The sequence below is a fragment of the Python bivittatus genome, unplaced genomic scaffold, assembly GCF_059951505.1.
Source record: "Python bivittatus isolate LINGU-HERP-01145 unplaced genomic scaffold, Pbiv_v1 ctg000580_np1212, whole genome shotgun sequence".
NCBI classification, from domain to species: domain Eukaryota; kingdom Metazoa; phylum Chordata; class Lepidosauria; order Squamata; family Pythonidae; genus Python; species Python bivittatus.
The window spans coordinates 15,629,769-15,647,714 of record NW_028277087.1 but is presented as its reverse complement, the minus strand read 5'-3'; the positions used below and the strand labels follow the sequence as shown (position 1 = coordinate 15,647,714).

Genomic DNA, 17,946 nt, shown 5'->3' with positions numbered 1-17,946 from the left:
GTGATGAATCTGTTTAACTCATTTTGTAATACCTAAAAACAGCTTTCCTTTCCTTTCCTTTGATGTGCAATCAAAGCTCTCTTTTTTAAGTGCATCGCAGCCCTGTCCGGTTTTGTTCTTCTCTTTCCCTTCGCTTCCAGTACAGCTGCCCCTACCTCTTCTTTCATTTCCATCCTGTGTCTCTCTTTTTTTGTTCTGGTGTTTCTGCTGAAAAGAGGGCAGGGGATGTGTGTATGTTCTTGTGTGTTTCTCTGTGTGAGACTGACTGGTACATTGCAAATGGAGAAAGTCACTTAATTTTATAAATGGGGTAGCTTATTTGCAGGCAATTAATTTTAATCATAGTTATTTGCTCAAGTATTGTTGCTATTAGAGTGTGCTTTCTGGCAGGGTTAATACACTCATGTTTACAAAGGACAGGAAAATCTCCAGGAATGGTTTCATCTGAAATTGGCAGCCTTAGGCTGAAGAGGTAAGGAACCTGCGCATTACAAAGACAGTTATCTGTGGGATATACATTCAGTGATAAACAACTGAATTTGGATTTCATGGCTGTTTCTCTCTTTGATTAGCTACCTTGAGCAACATCTGGTGGTGAAAAGAGGATAGATCCGAATCCCAGGAAGAATGAGATTCAATACTTCAGAAAAATGAAGACCAGTGATTTCATTTGATCAAAGGTAAGATAATGTTCCCAAGCTGAATTTCTGTGTATTACTACGCCATGGGAACTCAGATAATGATGGCAAAAATAACACACATGGTTAAAACAAATATGGTGTTCACATCAAAATAAGCTATGGTTTGTTTAACCATGGATTCTCAACTCAACCAGAATAGGCTGGGTCTATAGATCACTTCAGTCTTAGGCATATAAGCAGACCTGGACAAGTTATTATTTTCTGATCAGTAGCTAGCCCTAACAATCATCATGTAGTAAAGATCTCTCAAAAGCAGAAGTTCTGCTTAAAAGAGTGGAAGTTGTAGCTAAGGTGGACAGTTCTTTGCTAGTTAATGTAAAACATCTGATTAACTCATAAGGACTAACCCATTGCTGTTAGGTCTAGAGGAAGTAGGATGCTGTTGGGTAGATTATCTGACCATATTATCTGTCCTGGACTGGGTCATTCATTCATTCATTCATTCATTCATTCATTCATTCATTCATTCATTCATTCATTCTTTTATGTGCCTTCAAGTCTGTGTTGACTCCTGACAACTGCCTGGATTAGTCCCTGCGGTTTTCTTTTGGAATTTGTTTGCCATTGGCTTCTTCTTCCTAGGGCTGAAAGAGCGTGACTAGTCCAAAGTCACCCAGCTGGTTTCACGCCTAAGATGGCACTAGAACTCACAGTCTCTTTAATCAAAACCCAAGTCATGTATCTTGACTACTGCAGTCTTCTCATGTTCTTTTCTTTTCTTTCTCATCCACAGTCAAAATTATTTCTCCCCCATCCCTCACATCATAATTATAGTGTATGAAATTAATATTATTACTGGCTGATTAAGCATGGCTGTGATCTGATATTGTTGTTACTGGATCACCTGGGCCTGCTGGTTTAACTTGTCATTCTTGCAGACTCACTTTAGTTCTCCCAGATGTTTCACTATTGCAAACAGCAGAAAAAAGCTACTTTTGATTGCAGTCTCTTATATTTGGTGTGTTGAAAAGAAGGAACATCCTTCCTTCAGATTCCTTTGTTGTTCAGGACAAACTTCTTGTTCTTTCTTTTAAAGCTTTCCTTGGCTTGCCTTCACTCTGTTGCTAATTTCCCCCAGAAAAGATGGTGAGTGGGTGGATGAGATCAAGAAGGTTACTGGAATGGCCTTGGAAATGCCACAAGTTATTATAGTGACAGGTTGAATTGGCAAGCTTACACCCATGAAGTCATCAGGAGTCAAACTTGGTGGCACTTAATTCCTCTATAAAACATCAGAAACTGGATTAGCAAAAATAATGTTTCCTCCTTCTTCCTTTTCTCCAGCAGAAAACAATATTTTTGACTTGCAAAAGAAGATCTTCCTGTCATGGATAAAAGGGGTGCATGTCTGAGAACCCAGCCACTAAGTCCTGAAGTCAGACATGCTAAATGGATCATATCAGATGCTTTGGGTACCATCAGTGATTCTCTTGAAATTTATTGGGAAGAAGGAGTAAAAGCTGGGATTACCTTTAGCCTAAAACTCAGAGGAGAGCCAGTTTAACATAGCGGTTAAAGGCATCAGGCTAGAACCTGGGAGACCATGAGTTCTGCCTTAGTCACAAAACCAACTGGGTGACCTTGGGCCAGTCACTCACTCTCAGCTCTAGAAAGGAGGCCATGGCAAGCCACTTCTGAAATCTTGCCAAGAAAACTACAGGGATTTGTCCAAGCAGTTGCCAGGAGTCAACACTGACTCAAAGGCACAAAAAAAGAAAAAGAGACCCCCTCAGAGACCAACTTCATCATGTTGTACCATCTGTTGATGGTAATTGCTAGTATTACTGACTCTCATTCAGCTTCCCACTTCGCCAGTTGAAAATCAGGATTTAAACAGTGGGGCAGTAGGGGGATTGAAGCTGTCCATTTATTTGGGATTCTACATTCATCTGGTTTGCCCATTTGACCAGCTGTGCTAAGGATGACACCTGTGTTCACCCTGATGATGTTGAACTACAACTTTAAGCATCCTACCATTGTTGGTGCTGGTCAGTGCCTCATATTCCATACCCATCCTCTAAATAGATTCTACTCTACAGGAGACCTCCCTGGTTAGTTGGGCTCTTCCCGATTCAAGCGGAAGATAGCAGCTCCTGGTGCCAAGGGCTGGGGGCAGAGAGAGATAGGGAGGAAATGGAATGAATGCATTCACCTCTTTCTTCCGTCCCTTTCCCAGGTCTTCACTTGTTATGCTTCATATCATTCGTTTCTCCTGGGATTCTTCTGGCATATGCTTCCCTCGGTTGCTCTGCTCTCTTTATTTTCCATTAGCAAACACCAGAGCTACTGAAATGTGCCTCTACTGTGTGCATTTTCTCTCCTCATCTGCCCACCTGCAGGAGGCTTAATGATCATCCCCTAGAGCTGAAGAATGGAGAGCATCAGGTGCCTCTTGGGGTCATGGTGCATTCAGCAAAACACACAGCTGCTGACTCTGAAAACACAGAGCAGGATCTGAGGTGTGATACAACAATGGGTTTCAGATTAAAAAAAACATCTAGGCTATCAGCACTGAGCTTGCCACTAGGACAGGATCTATGCTGGAACCCCTTGATATAGTGAGACAACCCAACCCAACCCACCCCCAGCAATGAGAATTCTCCAAAATACAATCAAACTGCGCAGATCTTAGGAAGGTTCGTGCAAAGCCCCCCACCCCGAAGATAATTAGCAAAGCAATGCAGCCCATTTACTTCTAAGACAAATCCTAACTTCTCTTTATTTTGGTAAAAAGAACCATATCACCTCTACAGTGGTCAGGTCTTTAACAAGGTGAAGCCAAGGGGCCTTACACAGGCCTAAAACGTAATACAGTGGTACCTCGGGTTATGAACGCCTCTGTTAACGAACTTTTCGGGTTACGACCAGCTCCGGCCGCAAAAATTTACCTCGGTTTGCTAACTGCCTCGGGTTATGAACCGGATCTGTGGCCATTTTCCCTGCTGCCACGTGGTCGCGGCTTCTGTGGGCGAGATCGCGGTAGCAAGGAGACATTCAGTGAGGCTTGTGGTGTGTTTTGTGGCGTTTTGGAAGGTTTTTGGTGTGCTTGTCAGCATGGCTCCAAAGAAAATGCAGAGCAGGCTTGGCAAGAATAAGGCTTTGAAGAAAAATGTGACGATCGAACTGAAGAAGGACATTATAGAAAAGCATGATCGTGGTATTCGTGTGACTGAAAAAGCCAGGAAACTGCACAGTGATTTACTGTGGACAAACCCCTCTACCAGCGCAGCAAGTGAAGAATTTAAAGCCAGCAGAGGCTGGTTTGAGAAATTCTGCAAGAGAAGTGGCATCCACAGTGTGGCAAGACATGGTGAGGCTTCCAGTTCTGACAAGCCTGCTGCAGAAGCCTACAAGAAAGAATTTGAGGACTTCATGAAGGCGGAAGGATACGTCGCTCAGCAAGTGTTCAACTGCGACAAGACAGGGCTCTTCTGGAAGAAGATGCCAAACAGAACCTACATCACGCAGGAGGAAAAGGCACTGCCAGGGCACAAGCCCATGACCCTTTTGCTGTGTGTGAACACAAGCGGCGACCTGAAGATTAAGCCGCTACTGGTGTACCATTCCCAGACCTCTCGTGCATTCAGGGAACACAATGTGAACAAGGCCAGACTGCCTGTCATGTGGAGGGCCAATGCGAGAGCGTGGGTCACAAGGCAGTTGTTCATGGAATGGCTGCACGAGGTGCTCGCACCCAGCGTTAAAAAATACCTGACAACCAGCTGCCTGAAAGGTGCCTTCTTCTGATGGACAATGCCCCGGCACACCCTCCAGCCTTGGTGGATGATATGGACGCTGAGTATGACTTTATAAAGGTCAAATTCCTCCCCCCAAACACGACACCTCTTCTGCAGCCCATGGACCAGCAAGTGATCTGCAACTTTAAGAAGCTCTACACAAAGGCGCTCTTCACCAGGTGTTTCAATGTCACTCAGGAAACATCCTTGACTCTGAAAAAGTTTTGGAAGAAACATTTCAATGTCCTCCACTGCATCAGCCTCATTGACAAAGCCTGGGAAGATGTCACCTGCTGGACCTTAAACTCAGCCTGGAGGAAACTGTGGCCAGAATGTGTCGCTGAACGTGACTTTGAAGGGTCTGATGCAGAGGTAGTGGAGGAGATTGTGTCCATGGGCAAGAGCATGGGTCTGGCTGTCGATGATGCAGACATAGAGGAGCTTGTTGGGGACCATAAGGAGGAGCTGACCACAGAAGAACTTGCTGAGCTCCAGAGTGAGCAACAGAAAACGCTTGGCAAGGAGCATTCCACTGAGGAAGAGGAGGACGGGGAGGAGGTGAGCAGTGAAGTGATACAATCCATCATGGCGAAATGGAATGAGTGCCAGGATTTCCTTGAGAAGCACCACCCCAACAGAACTGTGACAAACAGAGTGTTGAATATGATGAACGATAACGTGTTCTTTCATTTCCGGAGGGTTATGCAGCGCAGGAAAAAACAACTGACTTTAGACAGGTTTTTCCCCAGAACTGAGCCTGCAGCTAAGAGGCAAAGAAGAGAGGAAACCCCTGAAGGAGATCTCCCCAGTGTCCTTTTGGAGGGGGACTCTCCCTCCAAACAATAACTGCCTCCCCACCCCATTCTCCCTCTTCATACTGTGCTGTACTGTACTTTTTTTCATGTTTTTGTGGTTTAAAAATAAAATGCATATGTTTCAGAACGGATTAACCGTATTTACATTGAACCTTATGGGGAAATTTGCTTCGGGTTGCGACCAAATTCGGAGGGTGGAACGGATTAACTGTATTTACATCGAACCTTATGGGGAAATTTGCTTCGGGTTGCGACCAATTCGGGTTGCGACCAGAGTCACGGAACGGATTAAGTTCGTAACTTGTGTATGGACATGTGTATGTAGGGCATACACTTTGCAACTATGAGAAAAGAAGGAGGCATCAGAAAGAACTTGGGTTTTGGGCCACCTACAGAAGTGCAATTGCAGACTCTGTATATTGCTAGGCAGGGGTGTCTATAGGGTATGGTCAAAAGAGTCAAGCTGGTGGCCATGATGGTGTGATCAGAGTTCCCCCTTTTTTATTGGTTGCTAGGTATTTTGGAGATGGGTTAGGGGATCTTTTCTATCTGCTAACATGGACAGTTGCAAACCATTTCCTTTTGTTTCTGGGCATTTGTTGTATCCTTTCTTGCCCACAGTCCCTTGGGTGAAACAGAGAACTAAATGCCTGCTTATTTCTGCCCTCCCCGTTGTTGCATTGCCGGCTCTGTCATCAATTTCCCAAGGTGATCTTATGGGAGGATCCTATCTTAATTCTTTCTAGTCAGTTCCACAAAGCCCATAAGAAGCTTCCTAGCCTGATGCTCCCTGCTTAGATAAGTAAGGCACTCTTTCCTCTGACAATGTTCTATAAGTCCAACTTTGAAATACTTTGCAGTCTTCGGTGCCCCAAAGCCAGGGCTGCCTGAAAGAGTCAGCACAAAAGCAATCAGAGGGAACATAGATATTTGAGGGCAAGAGGTATCAGGAGGATGAGCTGAGATGGAGCCCTGTGTTCTGTGAATGATGCAATCCACATAGTGGTGGGATATGCACCCTGTTCCATTTCTGATAAAGCATTGTGGATAAGGAGGTATAGAGCAGGGTTCCTCAACCTCAGCAACTATAAGATGGGTGGACTTCAACTCCCAGAATTCCCCAGCCAGCCAGCCATGCTGGCTGGGGAATTCTGGGAGTTGAAGTCCACCCATCTTAAAGTTGCTGAGGTTGAGGAACCATGGTATAGAGGATCTTGACAGCAAGGCCCTAAAGGACACATAGAATTCATTTCTCCAATACTTGTAACTGTTCCCTGGCCTGTGACTTCTGCTGCCCAGATTGCCTCGCTCTGGCCTTTATGTTGACTTGGGAGTTACCTTTTTAAAATGTTGCCAGTATCCATGTGTGAGAAGGAAATCTAATCCCCCACCCCATGTCAGCAGGAAGTCAAAGCTTCCCATTTGTCTCACCCCACCATTGTTTATCTTAACAGCAATCAAGGCATATGATTAAATTATAGTAAGAATGGGCTCACGTAAAAAAATTAAAAACTAGCAGGAAGAATCAAGAGCCCTCCACCCCAGCCCAAAATTAAATAACTAAAGACTTAGCAGGAAGGGCCAACTTTCCTTGAAGCCCTAATCGAATCATAAAAAGATTTCTTCCCCAAAGGGATCTACACTCCAATTAGACAATACCTGATAAGGCAAACACAGGAAACCCCAGCTCCGTAGGGTGCCTGACCCTAGAAAGCTCCCTACTCCATTTCACCGGGCCAGCGCTCTCTCTTGGAATCCCTGTTGATTACTTTTTCTAAGAATTCCTAGAGGGCAGGCATTCCTCCACACCTTTCAAGGAACAAAAGTATCCTCCCTATAAAAGGAACTCCTGGAAAACCCCAAGCGTGGCTGCCAACATCTGATCTTTTGTGTATCTGGCTCTCGGAAAATAACCGCCTGCGTGTTTGTTCCCGGCTTGGAGACAAACCTCTAACATATGCAAGTTTTTTAGGATTTCTATTTGTGATTTCAGCCTTCTGGAAGTAAAACCTCTGAGCGGCGAGGGAGGTTTTCTTGACTCCAATGTACATTCACAAAAAATCACATATATCAACCTGAAGGGTCACTCAACACTTTATCTGTCATCTTGCAACCGCAGCTGGGTGGGTATGTTGTGAATCATGCAAGATGAAAACCTACTCTAGGACTGCATCACATTTTTTTTCAAACATATCTTGAATCAAAAGAGCCAACACATCCTTGCATTTAAAACCAGTGATAATTTCTGCTTTTGTTGAGTAAAGAGTAGAATATTCATGAACGAAGGAGATACCAACCTGTAAAGGATTATAATCTTAGTTTGGAAGAAGGGAGGGCAGTCCAGGACAGGAGAGTTTTATAGAGGACTCAGGAGTACAGATTCTGAAAGTGCTCGTGAAGTTATATATTGACCAAACAGAAGTAGTAATATTCATTTTCATTCATTCATTTTCTCCCTTCTAACCTAAAGAGGAAACAGTAGGAAAATCAGAATAAAGGAGCCATTTTGTCCAAGTGTGACTCCTGGTGGCAAGTCAGATTGCTGCAAGCAGAGGGTGATGCGTAAAAATCTACAGAATTCCTACAAGATGGTGAATATTCTTTAATAAAAAGTTTAAACTAAGTCTCTCTGTTTTTATTTTACAGCTTAATACACACAGTCTATGCCAAATGAGTGTGCCCTGTCCCCGTTGGGCTGTACAGAGGCCTGGAGGGAGAGTTTTAAAAACCATTTTGCATCTCAGCTCAGATCCTTTTAGCATTTAGAAACAGAACTTTCCCTTTCAGTTAAGGGAGGCATTATGCATTTAAGATAAATATCAACTGTCAGTAGGTAACAAGCTTTGAATGGGGCATCTTAAACCCTTATCCACGATTGTCTTCATTTCTGCAAACTTGAATGCAGAACACAAAGAATGAAAATCAGTGCCCCACCACAGCAAGTCTGCAGTAAGAAAATTCTCTCACTTCCACTCCACACAATACAGAAAGAAACAACCCCAACTAACCTAACATCCTGCAAGCGTGGCCCAGTACTGAATGGGAAAGTTGGCAAAAGAGTTATCAATTTCAAACACCCACACTCTTCTGTTTGGGCTCCTGAGGAGGGCTACTCCATGTGGATTACAAAAACCTGTGCTATTAAGTGACAGGGGAAAAAAGCATTTACTGCCATCTAGTGGTCATTTCTATCTTTGCCGCCCAGATATAGTAGCCTGGCTAGCAGAGGAGGAGCTGCCAGGAGATTAAGTTAGCATTTCCCTTATAAGACCCGAAGTACAGAAGCCAGGAACAGAGGTGAGGCAAGAGTTCCCACCAATGAGGAAATGAAAAAACCGCATCTTAAGAAATATTCTAGCTTTGCAGCAATGCACTGCAACTGAGTCAGAAATAAATCAGCTCATTCTCCAGTGTTGCAGCTATCACTGGGATCAGAGCAATCTGGGGCTGTTTTCAAACTGATGCATAAACCTCACATGGCACAATGGAGATTAATTAGATAGATAGATAGATAGATAGATAGATAGATAGATAGATAGATAGATAGATAGGGATGGATGGATGGATGGATGGATGGATGGATGGATGGATGGATGGATGGATGGATGGATGATAGACATAGATAGAGAACAATATTTCTCAAACTTGGCAACTTTAAGACATGTGGACTTCAACTCCCAGAATTCTAGATTGTATACCATCATGGTGCTGCTTAGATGATGTGTGTTTGCAGATGATCAGGTTCTACACGGTTTGGAGCAAAGCCCTGAAAGTTTGCTGTGTATGCAAGCCATTCTCCGCCAGAAAATATCACTGTGGAATTCTCTCCCACCAGAGATGAACCGATTATTTTTAAATGGGAAGGCCTGGCTGTTCGCGTTTCCTTTTCAACTACATCATGGTGCTTATTTTCTTAGGTGGCAGTTTCAACTATTGCTGCTGTTTATGGCTGGCTGAAATGTTTGGAAGTTGCAAATGGCAGCCTAAAGCAAGCAGCAGCCCCAAAGTCCCCCATAATCTTGCTACTAGAGTATAGTAGCAAATAGCTAAATAATGGTGGCAGAAAGCTTTGCAGTTCAGAGGTGAAAGAACACGTGAATGTTAAGCTTTCAGTAAGCCATCTGGACTGACTTTACTAAACTGAAGCAAAACCAACCACTGTTTTAAAACAGGCAACCTTCTGGCCCCCTCCCCTGCAGACATTTTACCTTTTTAAGTCGCTTTCAAGAAGTTTTTTTTTTTGTCCATCCAGACATGGAAAAGAAGACGCCCACTTCAATGAAATAAGATGGTTTTGCTATTGAGCTAGCATTGGCAAAGCAGCAGCTTGCCAAAAACACGATCATGACTCATCAGAGAAATATAAGCAAGCTAATTGCCTTTAATCCACCGCACATAAGTCACGGATCTCCAAAATTAAGCTGAGCATGGTGACAAGATGCTTCAACAGGAGCAGCAGAGGCTAACTCCTCTATCCTCAGGAGGCTTTATGTGCACTAAATAATGGAGAAGTGGAATGCTTGGCTTGTGTTCAGCCACAGTTATAAATTAGCATTATTTAATAGCTATGGAGCACCTGCACAGGAATAGCACTGAGCTACGTGGAGCTCAGCAGAAGAGCGCCTGCATGCCGAAGGTCCTGTTTTAATCGCTGGTAGAGTTGGAAAAACTCTTGAAAAGCTGGAAAGTCATTGCTGGTCATCAGCAGTTGTTCACATACTGTGCTAAATTATTGTTTGCTTGGATGTAGTTTTTTAAATAAACCACAGTAAGGCTACCCTCCTTGAGTAACTAAAATCCAGACAACCACTCAAAAGTAGCAAAAAGTTAGAGTTTTATATATCTCTTTGGTGCCATCTAATGGTTGCCTGTATTTTTTTCTAGCCCAGATTTGGTAGCTCTAGGATAGATTCATGTAACACTCAGCCATCAATAATCATTTATAGTTCCAATGGGTAGGTTTGTGTGACACACACAGCTACCCACAAGCAGACCATATTTTGCTATATTACAAACTGAGCCACTGGATTAATATAAGTTGTACGAATGCAGCCAATGCCACAAACTGGACTAGGTGGTCAACTGGTTTGACTTGGTTCACACGTTGCACTTTGGCCTCATGGGCTGTGTAGGGTTTGGCTGGCTGGCTGATTGAGTGACCGCTAATTTCCATAACTCTTGTCGCCCATTTACACATGATTCTGGGCAGCTTACAAGATTTGAAAAACAAGAATAAAAATGGCTGTGCCAGGAGAAAAACCACCACCATTTACAAAAACAAGTCAACTTAATGGTGGATACATATAACTTCCTCGCCCAGTGTCTGAAGAAAGAGCCAGATCTTCAAGACTTTCTTGATGGTTCGAGTGGTGTGGACCACAGAAAGAATGCTGGTTCACAGGCCAGGTCCTGCATCGCAGAAGGCCTCTCTCCTGGACCCCTTGAGATCACGTTATTTGATGGATAGGACTTGAAACATGCCAATCATACTGGGCAAGCAGACACAACTGGAGAAAGGTAGTCCCATAAGTATCAAAGCGCTATATTGTATAGGGATTTATAGATTACAACCAGAACCTTGAATTGCACCCAGAAGCCCACTGGTAACCACTGTAGCTCGGGTGGTAGTGATAGGTATGCTGAAGTACACCTGTAATCACTTGTGCCACCACATTCTGGACCAGTCGTAGCTTCCAAGAAGTGTTCAAGGGCAGCCCCATGTAGACCACATAACAATAATCCACACATGAAGTGACTAGGGTGTGAGTGACTGTGAGCAGGGCCTCTCGATCTAGGAAAGGGAACATTTGGTGCACCAGACAAATCTGAGCAAAGGCATTCCTGGTCACAGCGGCCAGTTGCTCCTTGGGCAGATGCTGAGAGTCCAGAAAAAAATCCAAACTGCACATAGCTCCATCTGGGGAACTGCAAAACCCTGCAGAGCTAAACTTGCTAAATCCTCAGAATTAAAATGTCCATGAACTCATAGCTACGTGATCTTGCTAGGACTGAGATTCACCTGTTTCTCTTCATCCACACCCCAAGTAACTCCATGCACTGAGACAGCACCTTGACAGTATTGCTTAGTCAGCTCAGGGTCAAGGTAGACAAGTGGGTATCATTGGAATGCTAATGGTACCTGATCCAGTGCTGTTGGATAACTTTACCCAGCAGCTTCATGTAGATGTTAAACAGGAGGGGCATCAAATCTCGAGGGATCCTGCAAAGCAGGGGACTCGGCCTCACTCTCCCTCACTCCAAGACCAACTGGAACCAACATTCGGTGAAGGAATGCAAAAACCATTAGCAGATAAAAGAGACAGGAAACATCTCAGCCCTGGGAAGATGGGAAAAAGACTGAACAATAAACCTGCCTTGATTCTGTGTAGCAGAACCATGGCAACTTTAAGACGTGTGAACTTCAACTCCCAGAATTCCCCAGCCAGCTTGTTATTATACCCTATCACAATAATGTGGAGCTCCAGTAGTTCTTGCACCATCTGTTTCTTGACCTGGCCTACCTCAAAAGGCTGATAACTGGCCTTGAAGAAGTGAGACCCACTACTACACCATGCCTCCCCCACTCCCAGTCCCTGTAGTCATTCCAGAAGGAAACTGTGATTGACAGTGTCAAAAACTGCTAATAGAACATGGTTATCCAAGATAGTTCAGGCTTAGCGTAATAAATGAAGTTCCACTCTGGGTCACCACACAACAAGGGGGTCCAAACAGCTCTTTACTCCTCTGAGATAATCAGTGAAGAGGATTTGCTTTATGAAAGATTGCCAACAGCCAACAGGCTGGTTTCTATCATAACGTGTTAGTCCTTTAGGAACCTCATGGAAGGCTGAGAGCCTTTCATTAAAACTGTCTTAATTTGGGGGAAAAGGAAAAGGACTCCTGTTGCTTTAAACAGAGATTACAGAATTCTCTTTTCATACGGGCACTTTTACAAGCATTGCTGTCATACAAACCTACATCCAATCAGAATCTTCTCTTTAGTTTCAAAACAGAACAGCACTAACCAGCAGCAGCCATTGTAAGCACGCATGCGGTGCTTGAAGTTGGCATCGCATCAAAAATGCCAGAGGCTGCAGCTGTGTGGAGATAAAATTGGCCTTGTGCGCAGAACAATCACCATAGAGCATTGCAAACTCTGAACTAGGTTTAACTTCATGTTAGGGATAGCTTTTTAAAAAGCAGAGAGGCAGTGTAAAGAAATCTTAATTATCACAGTGTTTCTCAACCTTGGCGACTTTAAGACGTGTGGACTTCAATTCCCAGAGTTCCCCAGCCAGCCATGCTGGCTGGGGAATTCTGGGAGTTGAAGTCCACACGTCTTAAAGTTGCCAAGGTTGAGAAACACTGATCTAGGACTACCATATCCAGGGTGCAGAATTTCAGACAATCACTAGATGACAGCAAACATTTAAAAAACTATTCATTGCCATCTAATGGACATCCATACCTTTGCAGCCTGGTAGCCTTATAATTATCTCCATGGGTTCTTGTTGATTCATTCATTGATTAACCTTCCACAAGCTCTCCTGAGAATGACTGAAGTACCACTAGAGGGAACAAAGCCCCATTTTGCTGCTTTGTCTTTCTCACTTTCTCAGAACAGTCCTGCAAATGGTGGCCAAACTGGAGGGGGGATTTCAGCGCAGCCTGAGCACCTAGCCAACCTTGGCTGATCTGACAAAAGCTACCAGGGTTGAACCTAGTTAGTACTTGGAATGGAGACCAACAGGGAATCTGAGGTCTGCAGACCACACTGATGAAAACTACATAGTTATGTTGATGAAGCAACCAGGAGTTGAGCTCAGCTCAGCTCAGCTCAGGTGAGTCTTAACTTACTATTTAAGAATAGTGGGCAAGCTGTCTTTCTTCAGTTATGGATTATTCCCTTTGAAGGACTCCTGAGACATTTCCAAGCCCATCAACATTCTTCCAGAACACAATCTGGGGTGGTTCAGAGAACATCCTTAGGCTGCTCCTGGAAAGGGGTGGAGGCTTCTGGCTTCCTCTTCCTGTTGCTGCTCTTTGCTCAGTGGCAAAGGGGAGAAGTTAGTGAGGAAGCAGACAGCCCAGAAGGTTAAAACTGTTCCCTTTGGGGCCTGCAGATTTTTCTTCCAGGTGAAACATCTAGCTTCATGTGCATTTTCTTTGCTCCTTTGCTAACCACTAAGGGCCTGACCCAGGACGTACAGGACAGAAGGGACAAACAACATTTGAGGTTGGGAGCCACAGCTGAGCTTCTGGAAGACTGCAAAGCATCTACCCAACAATGCAGCTGAATTGAATCCACAATTGCGTGGAAAGCAAAGAAACAAACATCAATTGCCTTATCTACTGCAGAAGCAGAATTCGCAGCTTTGTCAGAAACAATTTGTGAGTTAAAATGGTTTCATCAATTATTCACTGATTTAGGCATCAAAGTGTCATTGCCTTATACAGTGCATGAAGATTCCCAGGCCTGTATAGGGTTAGCTAAAACAGAAAACTTAAAAGCTCGTACTAAGTATGTGGATGTAAAGTACAAAAATGTAAGACAAGCTATGTTAGAAAATTTCATTGATCTTGTGTATTGTGTATCTGAAGCAAATCTTGCAGATGTATTTACCAAATCATTGCCTATTGTACAACATGAAACAATGTTAACCAGACTTGGGTTTGAACAAATGTAATTGATTCTATATTGTTGTAATCAATTGTCTGTATTATTTTTGTAACGTGTAATTGTTGTGTCGAAAATGGGCTGAGAGGGGTGTCAGGATTTTCTTTCTCATGGGAAAGGATTCATCCCGTTATCTTTACAACAATAACAAATATTTTGACTACAGAGATTATGTAATACACCTGTTATTGTGTGTTGTGTATTGTGCTATTTACTGCCACCTATTGGCGTGTGTATGCTAGTTACTCAGTGGGGGTGGCATAGAGCTATAATACAAGGGGAGGAAAATGTTCAGCCTCTCTGAGTAGTTGTTAGTTGTTTTAGTGTTAGCCACTATGTAGGTTTTATGGGCTATGTAGTTGTAACAAAGTACCAAGTAGCGCACCTCTTCTCTAAGAGTTTGTAGCTAGAGATTTTGTTAAGCTTGTGTTGCTAATAAGTCTTGGATGCTACATTAAATGAGAAGATGTGTTTTTCTTTATATTTTGTATGATATTTGCATTTTATCGAATTTTGCATTTTTATCAATAAACACCAGTTAGTATATATTTTCTGACTGGATTTCTTTGGGAAACAAGAAATGGACATTGCATTGTGCTTGCTTTCATGGCTAATATTTTCCTGGAGTTTTTGCTGCGCTCTGCACAAACAGGAGTGTTTGTGATTATCACTCTGCCCGACAGTGACATCACTGAAGGGGCCCCCGACCCCCCTCCTTTCTTTTTGCCTTTAGAGGCAGTTTTAAAGGTAGATATGGAAACAGGAAACCTCCCAAAGGCAAGTCATACTCACACTGAAAAATATGCCAATGTTGCATAGATGAAATCTGGCAATTTTGCCACGTAGACATCCAGTTACCCACTATGCTAATCTGATATTGCTGGAAAGGAGTGGCTTGGTAGTGCTGTCACAACAGGCACAGAATCATTCTTGTTGGATGCATAATTCCATCCGCCAAATTACTTCCTTCATGCAGAATTGAAGGATTTCCTAGTGTCCTACTTTCTATCTTTATTCCACTACTGCTAAGTACATTAAAGGGTAAAAGTTGGAATAGCCGAAGGCCACAGCCTTTGGGACTGTTCCTGCTAATTACAGTCTTGTTTCCAGTGGCATTACGAAGTTCTGTGCTTTTTAATATAGACATACAGAAATATAATGTAAATAGTCATCTGTTGTTCATGTCTCTCTCTCCCTGCTTTTGCCCTTTTGATGTTTGCTAATGTTTAAGAAATCAACATCAAGCGATATTTTTTGCCAGGTGTATTGGGTGGTATATGTGCTTGCTCAGATCCACATATAGGGGTTGAATGAGAATGCATCGGATACAAGTTATATTGGAAATTATTCACAATTAGTTTTCCAATAGTTCTTGGCTTAGCTTGGATCTAGGCTTTCTAACCAAGACTTTCTTCATCCAGCTGTGTAAAACTGGTTTTCAACAAAATCCATACTTTTTTCCTGTTCTGGAATGTGGTGAATCTTAGCATCCATTAGTGAGTGTGGAGAATCTCAAACAAATCACACCATTGTCTTCTAACATTCACATATGAAGAATAATATTCAGCAAAGGCTGGACATTTGCTGTAAATGTCAATGTAATAAACTCACGGCTGCTACTGAAAATTGCAGGTGCTTTTCTTATTTCCTTACATTCTTTTTAATGTCAGATACAGCTTACCTGTTCTGACCTCATATCTTCTGTTTGCTTTACTATCTCACCTCCCCTCATCTGGCTGCTAGAAGATGCTGAACCAGGACAGAGAAATAAATGTAAAATGTCATGAATTTAAGACAGGGAAATTAAATCTTTCATGCCATGGAATGAGTGAACACATTAGATATGCAAATGAAAGCACATATCAGCGGCTGTATTAATTCTACACATGGAGCCCTCCTTCGCATCAGCAGAGATTATGAATAAAACAAAATTGACTGGATTCACATTACCCCCCACCAAAAATTATGCCTCTAGCCACACAGCTCAGGGGCCCTTTCCCACAACATGCTAAGTAGAGGCATTGGGGGGGGCACATGTGTGTGTAAAAATGGGGCAGTCACAGCCACAATCATGATTCTTTTGACACACACACACACCCCATGGATGCCTCTGCTTAGTGTGTTAAAGGAATGATGCTTTAACTGATGGTTGGTGTTAACCTTGGTGAATTTTTTTGTGGCTCAGTAGGTTGTGTGAACCCTGTTCAACATATACTGCAAATCCAGAATACAGTATCCTGCATGAGCCTAGAAAATGGGTTAATTCAGTGCCCAAGTGGAGCCCTGTTACACGAGTGCACCTGCCATTTTACAAATCACAGCACACTATAGCACCATGTACTCAACCACCCTTGTCACTTTTGTCTCTTACGTTCCCATTTAATCCCCACCACTCGTCAGCCTGAACTCCTCATGTCTCACTGGGCCACTCAGCCTCCATATGGCCCGAGCCTTGTTTGGGGTCTGCCTGGCAGGAATCTGGCTAGTTACTCCAAGAACCAGTAAGCTGGATTAGATGGGATTTTGCTCAGATTCAGCGAAGCAACCCTCATGTTCATCCTGAGCCCTCTGGGAAGGCACTACCCAGTTTTATGATGCTTTATGCCTGGTGACACATAACAGGAAATCTTCCCACTTATATACAGTACTTATTTAAAAAATTGAGCCACCCAGTAGCTGAACGCCTCTTTTTAGTGGTCTACAATAAAATCCACTAAAAAAATACAATCCAAGTAAAACATATGCAATCAAATCAAATACAAAATGAAAACTCCACATAAACTAGGCAACAACATGCCAGTCATTCAAAAACTAAGAATTAAAATACAATTCAAAAGCCAATTCAAAACCCTTGGATTTTATTTTTTAAGTCTTCACTGGGTGCTGACATGATGCTAGTAGGGGCACCAGTCCAGCCTCTCTGGGGAGGGAATTCCATAAAAGAGGTGCCCCCACAGAAGAAAGTTATCCTGGCCAGCACCTGGCTAATTGATCTCTTTTTTTAAGACTGAAAGCCGTCCTCCAACTGACAAGCCTTCGTATATTCACACTATGGAATGGAAAAGGCCATTTACACGTGCGCTGGAGAACACGAGCGATTGCCTTCCTCTTCGAATGGCGACATGAAGCACGGGTTACGGAGCTAAGAGTTGCCCGATCGGGGCGCTTCCCCCGCGCCCCCGTTCCCCATCCCGCTTCTTCGCAGCTTCATTCCAACAACTCACGCGCAGCTGCGCCAGCGAAGGGAGGTCTCCAGCCCGGCTCTCCTCCTCCCGGGCGTTCCCAGCGCGCAAGCCCGCCCTCCCTCGTCCCTTCTCGGCCTGCTTCTGCTTTCTCCCTCCCCCGCCGCGCAGTTCCGTCTGGATCGTCAAGAGCCCCCATGAGCCGGGGAGCTCCAGGGGGCAGCGCGCAGGCAAGCGATGCCGCCGTGACCGCTGGATGGAGCGCGGAGACCTGAGGCTGGTAAGGCCGGCTCCGTTTCGCGCCGCAGCGGTTTGCGCAATTGCGCGCCGTTACCTCTCGCCGCCCGGGTAGCTGGGAAACGTTAGCCGAGGGCGAGGTGCAAAGCGACCCCTACAGGGGGGTCAGGGGTATTGTGGGAGGGAAAAGCGAAGAGGGAGCCCCGAGCTGGAGGAAGGAAAGGGGAGAGATCGGGCGGAAAGTGGGGAACTGCCGTGCCCGCTCCTGAGAGCCAGGGTGCGTGAGCCGTTGGGGGGATGCGCTGCGTCGCCGGGAATGCCGGAGGCAGAGAGGCTGCCCTTTGCTGGATGGATGGGAAGAGCGGACAGAGGAGTTAGCGCGGGAGGGGACGGCGAGAGGGAGAGGTGGTGTGAATGCAAAGAGGCTGTGGGCGAGGGGAGGGGAGCTAGAGAGATGCACCCCAGGGAGAAGGGCTATACCCATCAGCCCTTCCCAGCACTGTGGCGCGCTGGCTGGGGAGGATACGTCTGGAGAGCAGCAGGTAGGAAAGATTAGTGTAAATAGTTGGGGGGGGGGGTAAAGGTTTTGGAAGCGTC

General features: G+C 44.3%; 1 protein-coding gene across 6 annotated transcripts in view; it reads left to right on the top strand.

The window, feature by feature from the left end:
• Window positions 1–17,215: 17,215 nt before the first annotated feature.
• Window positions 17,216–17,946, top strand: part of NIN (ninein) — a 121,025-nt gene continuing 120,294 nt past the window's right edge. For 4 of the 6 annotated variants that reach the window (XM_088149644.1, XM_088149645.1, XM_088149648.1 and 1 more), the window contains exon 1: window positions 17,216–17,392. The gene's annotated coding sequence lies outside the window, so the exon portion shown is untranslated. Of the gene's footprint in view, window positions 17,393–17,580; window positions 17,627–17,946 lie in introns of those variants that run through there. The other 2 variants (XM_088149647.1, XM_088149646.1) reach the window with 2 other exon arrangements.